Genomic DNA, 5,219 nt, shown 5'->3' on the forward strand with positions numbered 1-5,219 from the left:
TTGGGTCGACGGTTGGACTCGATGATCTTAGAGGTCTTTTTCCAACCTTAATGATTCTATGATTCTATGATTCTATGAAAAGCGTAAGGATCGATTGCCCGGGCGGAGGTAACGAAGTAACAGACTGGGAGCTGGGAGGCACCTATTTATAAGCCCAACTGCGTCTTATTTTGCATCTGCCTCTGCTCTCCCCATTCCTCGTCAGCACGGGCAAGGGATGAGGTTGCTATTTATTTTTTTTTTTTTTTTTTTTTTTTTTTTTTTTTTTTTTTTTTTTTTTTTTTTTTTTTTTTTTTTTTTTTTTTTTTTTTTTTTTTTTTTTTTTTTTTTTTTTTTTTTTTTTTTTTTTTTTTTTTTTTTTTTTTTTTTTTTTTTTTTTTTTTTTTTTTTTTTTTTTTTTTTTTTTTTTTTTTTTTTTTTTTTTTTTTTTTTTTTTTTTTTTTTTTTTTTTTTTTTTTTTTTTTTTTTTTTTTTTTTTTTTTTTTTTTTTTTTTTTTTTTTTTTTTTTTTTTTTTTTTTTTTTTTTTTTTTTTTTTTTTTTTTTTTTTTTTTTTTTTTTTTTTTTTTTTTTTTTTTTTTTTTTTTTTTTTTTTTTTTTTTTTTTTTTTTTTTTTTTTTTTTTTTTTTTTTTTTTTTTTTTTTTTTTTTTTTTTTTTTTTTTTTTTTTTTTTTTTTTTTTTTTTTTTTTTTTTTTTTTTTTTTTTTTTTTTTTTTTTTTTTTTTTTTTTTTTTTTTTTTTTTTTTTTTTTTTTTTTTTTTTTTTTTTTTTTTTTTTTTTTTTTTTTTTTTTTTTTTTTTTTTTTTTTTTTTTTTTTTTTTTTTTTTTTTTTTTTTTTTTTTTTTTTTTTTTTTTTTTTTTTTTTTTTTTTTTTTTTTTTTTTTTTTTTTTTTTTTTTTTTTTTTTTTTTTTTTTTTTTTTTTTTTTTTTTTTTTTTTTTTTTTTTTTTTTTTTTTTTTTTTTTTTTTTTTTTTTTTTTTTTTTTTTTTTTTTTTTTTTTTTTTTTTTTTTTTTTTTTTTTTTTTTTTTTTTTTTTTTTTTTTTTTTTTTTTTTTTTTTTTTTTTTTTTTTTTTTTTTTTTTTTTTTTTTTTTTTTTTTTTTTTTTTTTTTTTTTTTTTTTTTTTTTTTTTTTTTTTTTTTTTTTTTTTTTTTTTTTTTTTTTTTTTTTTTTTTTTTTTTTTTTTTTTTTTTTTTTTTTTTTTTTTTTTTTTTTTTTTTTTTTTTTTTTTTTTTTTTTTTTTTTTTTTTTTTTTTTTTTTTTTTTTTTTTTTTTTTTTTTTTTTTTTTTTTTTTTTTTTTTTTTTTTTTTTTTTTTTTTTTTTTTTTTTTTTTTTTTTTTTTTTTTTTTTTTTTTTTTTTTTTTTTTTTTTTTTTTTTTTTTTTTTTTTTTTTTTTTTTTTTTTATTGTCATCGAATAAGCACTGAGGATTTTTCCTGGCAGTGCTGGGGAAGTTCTGGGTAGAGCAATTACTCTCTTGACATCTTAACCTCCTGCCCGGCTGTCTGACAGGCCTTTCTGTTTTCTCAGCTCTTTCAGGCATCTCCCGAGAAACAGAGCGGTTGTTGCAACAATAACAATTAATACTTTGCACGCAACCCGGCACGGTGGCGCAGCCTCTGCGCGGCACTGGACTCCCAGTCTCCCAGGAGGAAGAGAGAAGGAAGAAGCTGCTGCTGGATGACGGAGGGGGAAACTGCCCCCAAATCCCTCCAGATCCGAAGGATGAGGCCGCTCTGGTTTTGCTCCTTAGGCTGCTGCTTTCTGCACCGGGCGCGGGTGGTTACAGGGCTTTGATCCCCGTCCCGACGCGCTGCCAGTCCCAGCAGACGGACACACAGACAGACGGATGCAAGGACGCAAACATCAGGGCAGCCCGATGCCACGCAGAATCTCTGATCCCGTTCCCGGTGTTGAGCATCACGTGCGTCTGCAGCCGCGATGGGGAGAGGAGCAACGGGGCACTAAAGCTCCCCTTGGTACCACGCTGCCGGGCATCACGCTATACACGGGCGAGGGGCACGTATATGTGGTATGCGCAGTGCTTTATCTCTGTGTTCCTGCTCGATCACAGCATCCTGCTGGGAACAAGACAGCGGCTCAGACCCGACACGCTCACCCCATCCCATGGGAAACTCTCCTTTCCAGGCTGGAATACCGGCAGTGAGCTCCCTGCCCTGACAGTCGCTGCACACCAGTTGATTTTTTTTTTTTTTTTTAAATGCCATTTTAGGACTTGGGCAGAGGCAGCTGGACTCCTATTGATTTATTCAGTTAGTCAAGAATAAATCAAACAACCTTGCTCTCTCCCGCTGCTTTTCGCCTTAGCTGGAACGTGCGCTCCTTGCCAGATCCCTAAACATAGATAAGCGGCTGGGAGGATATTCGGGGGAAGTATCGTATATTCTTGCTCTATTCTTATCCTATTCCCTAGGCAGCCAATTTTGGCCACTGTTTGAGATAAAACCCTGGGCTACAGAGATATTGAGTGGTCTGCTCTTCTGATCCACTACAGCTCCTCTTAAAATCTTATCCAGGGGATTAACCCCTGCCCACTCGCCCCCAAAACCAACCCAGACCCCCACCTAAAAATAACAACATGCTGTTTTCCCCCTCCTGCATCCCCCAAATCACTTGTTCAGAAGGCGGCGGGGAGGAAGAGGGAGAAGATGCGATGGGTTTTTCAACAGTTTGGTGCCTCCCACTGAAATCCCTCCGTCTCCCATTCGGGACTCGGTTGTTTTAGAGGAGCTTTTTGCACATTAGTCATCCCTTCTCCCGAGTTGCATAACGCCACTGCTAAAAATTGCATTGTACCAGCTCCATGTCAGCTTCATACGCAACCCTCGTTGCACCAGGCAACTGGCTCCCGTGTTTGGATGAGCTGATTTGGGAGCCTGGTGGGGGGAAAGGGGAGGATGGGACCTCTTGGGATCTGTGGCTGCGTCTGCTCCGGGGTTAATCCTCTGCTTTCAAGAGACTCAAACCCCAAAGTTTGAGTCTCTTGATCTGCTTCTTCTGCAAAAGACAGGGCAGCAGAGCTGGTTTTTCATGCCTGGCTCATCCCCAAAGTCAGCGCGTGACCTTGGTTAAATCATTTATGATTCAGAGACCACTGAAATCATGGAGGGTGACCTTCCCTCTCGCACGGGCTGGGGATATTCCAGCTCCTCCTGCTTCTAGAGGAGCCCGCTCCAAAGGGGAGGATGCGCCAGAGAAGCACCGGGACGGTGCTGCCGTACTCGCCCCTTCACCCAGCTCACGGGGTTTTTGGGTGATTCACGAACCTGCCGAGGTACCCCGACCGTTTGGTGCGGGAATACACTTTAATTACAGAAATTCAAGGAATGGAGCTACACCACCAACACACGGTAAACTCAGGTGCTGCCAGCGAGGGGTGAATCACCATCACGGCACAGGGTCCACGGCACAGGGGTAGGAAACCACTACAGGACATTCTGGGCAGAGGAGGGATGCGGCTCATCCTAATTTCTCCCCAAATCTGGAGAAATCCCAGCTCCAGCACCGGGTCTATGCGGTGCTCAGCTCCTGCTGTCAAGCCCCAGGCTCGGCTCATGGCACCAAGGTTTTTCGCCTCTTCTGCTTCCCTTTGACTCTCGCTGCTCTGCTCGCACGGCTGGGGCAGGAGAAGGCAGGAAGGAAAGAAGAAAAGCGAAATGAAAGGCAAGAGCTTCTTGTCGGCCCCGTGTAGGACTCGGAGGGGGGTTGTTTTGGAGGCGTGGTGACTGGCTCCTCCTGTCAGCTCCTTCAACCCAGTGGGGAGGAAAAAATGTAAGCCAGACGAGGCATTTAATGCCTCCTCCTTGTGTAGCATCTCTTCCACTGTGGCAGCAAGGAGTTTTACTGCAGGAGGCTCTCAGTGTTAACCCTTCTCTACACTGAGGGAAACTGAGGCACGGGGAGCCTGGGAAAGAGCAGGAGGGTCCCGGCTGAAGGATCTGCCAAAATCCAGCCCGGCTCCTTTGGGGTGCGGGGACCAGCCTTGCACCAAAGGGATCCTCGCTCTGCGTCATCCCCTGAGCACCAGCTCCGGTTTGGCCGTGATGGAGGGGAAGGGCCTGACCCCCAAAAAGCTCTTGGGGCTTTTTTTTTTTTTTCTATTGAAACACACCCAAAGCTAAGCTTTGCTCCCCATCCTCCGGCTGAAAGTCCCCAGGCTCCAGCCCCAGCGAGCTGGACTTGCTCAGAGTAAGGAAAGAGGCCGAGAGAGCACCGGGATGAGAGTCGAGGCCGGGGATGCAGCCCCCACACCAGCCCCTTTCCGCCACCCGAGACCCAGCCGCCTCCGGGGAGGCAGAGCAGGGGCGACGGCGCTAGAAACGAACCAGAAGTCAGGGAACTGAAGGTTTTTGTTCTAGTTCAGGAAGACATCTGACATCATTCAAAATCATCCCAAAAAACTAATATACGTGAGCAAAAACCAGCAGTGCGGCAGGGAGTTTGGCACTCCAACCTCATCCTCCCGAGGCTGGGGGAGGACCTGGTTCAAACCCAGCTCCCATCCCCATGGGGATGCTCTGCCCCACCACCCTGCATCCGTCTCAAAAGAGGATTCATCCCCCCATCCATTTAGGCATCATTTTGTCTCAAATCTCTCATTTCTCCACTATTCAACAGCAGCAGCAGCTTTCCCAGTTGCTCCCAGGGACCCACATTCACTCCTCTGCCAACCACCTCCCAGCTCTTCATGGGAACATCTATTTTGCCAATCCTTTATCCCAGCTCCGCGTGCTCCCCACACCCAGCCCGGGGCCCTACAGCCTCCCACCTCCACGGGACCTCGGGGCTGGTTTTCAAGGCTGCCAAAGCCACCCTCAGCCCCAGGACCATCCCTGAGGTTGGAGGAGAAGGGGAGGGGAAGGAGAGAGTGCGATTTAGGCAGAGAAAGGCACAAAACAAGAGGGGAACCGCTGCTGGGCAGGGAATGGAGGTTTATTCATCTGTTGCCTCCAGAAACTTGAGGCTGGTTTTAAAAAAAAAAAAAAAAAAAAAAAAGACCTAAAATTATATGAACTCAGCCATTTCCAGCACAATGATATATAATTTTATGAGTCAACATGTCCTCCTTGCATTTCCACCACCCTTTAGCCCAAGTGCAAACGGCCCACGGGAAGGAGGGCTCGACACTAGAGGGAATCGCATGGGTTGGCCCAATTTATTTAGGATGAATAAGGTTTCAAGGGTGGGGGGGGGGGGAAAAC

The 5,219-nt window shown here is 41.8% G+C and overlaps 1 protein-coding gene across 1 annotated transcript in view; it reads right to left on the bottom strand.

Annotated features, from left to right (window-relative positions):
* Nucleotides 1-5,219, bottom strand: part of KCNC4 (potassium voltage-gated channel subfamily C member 4) — a 25,220-nt gene that overhangs the window by 2,882 nt on the left and 17,119 nt on the right. The gene's annotated exons all lie outside the window — the stretch shown is intronic.

Source organism: Aptenodytes forsteri, unplaced genomic scaffold, assembly GCF_000699145.1.
Source record: "Aptenodytes forsteri isolate BGI_AS27 unplaced genomic scaffold, ASM69914v1 Scaffold285, whole genome shotgun sequence".
Classification (NCBI taxonomy): domain Eukaryota; kingdom Metazoa; phylum Chordata; class Aves; order Sphenisciformes; family Spheniscidae; genus Aptenodytes; species Aptenodytes forsteri.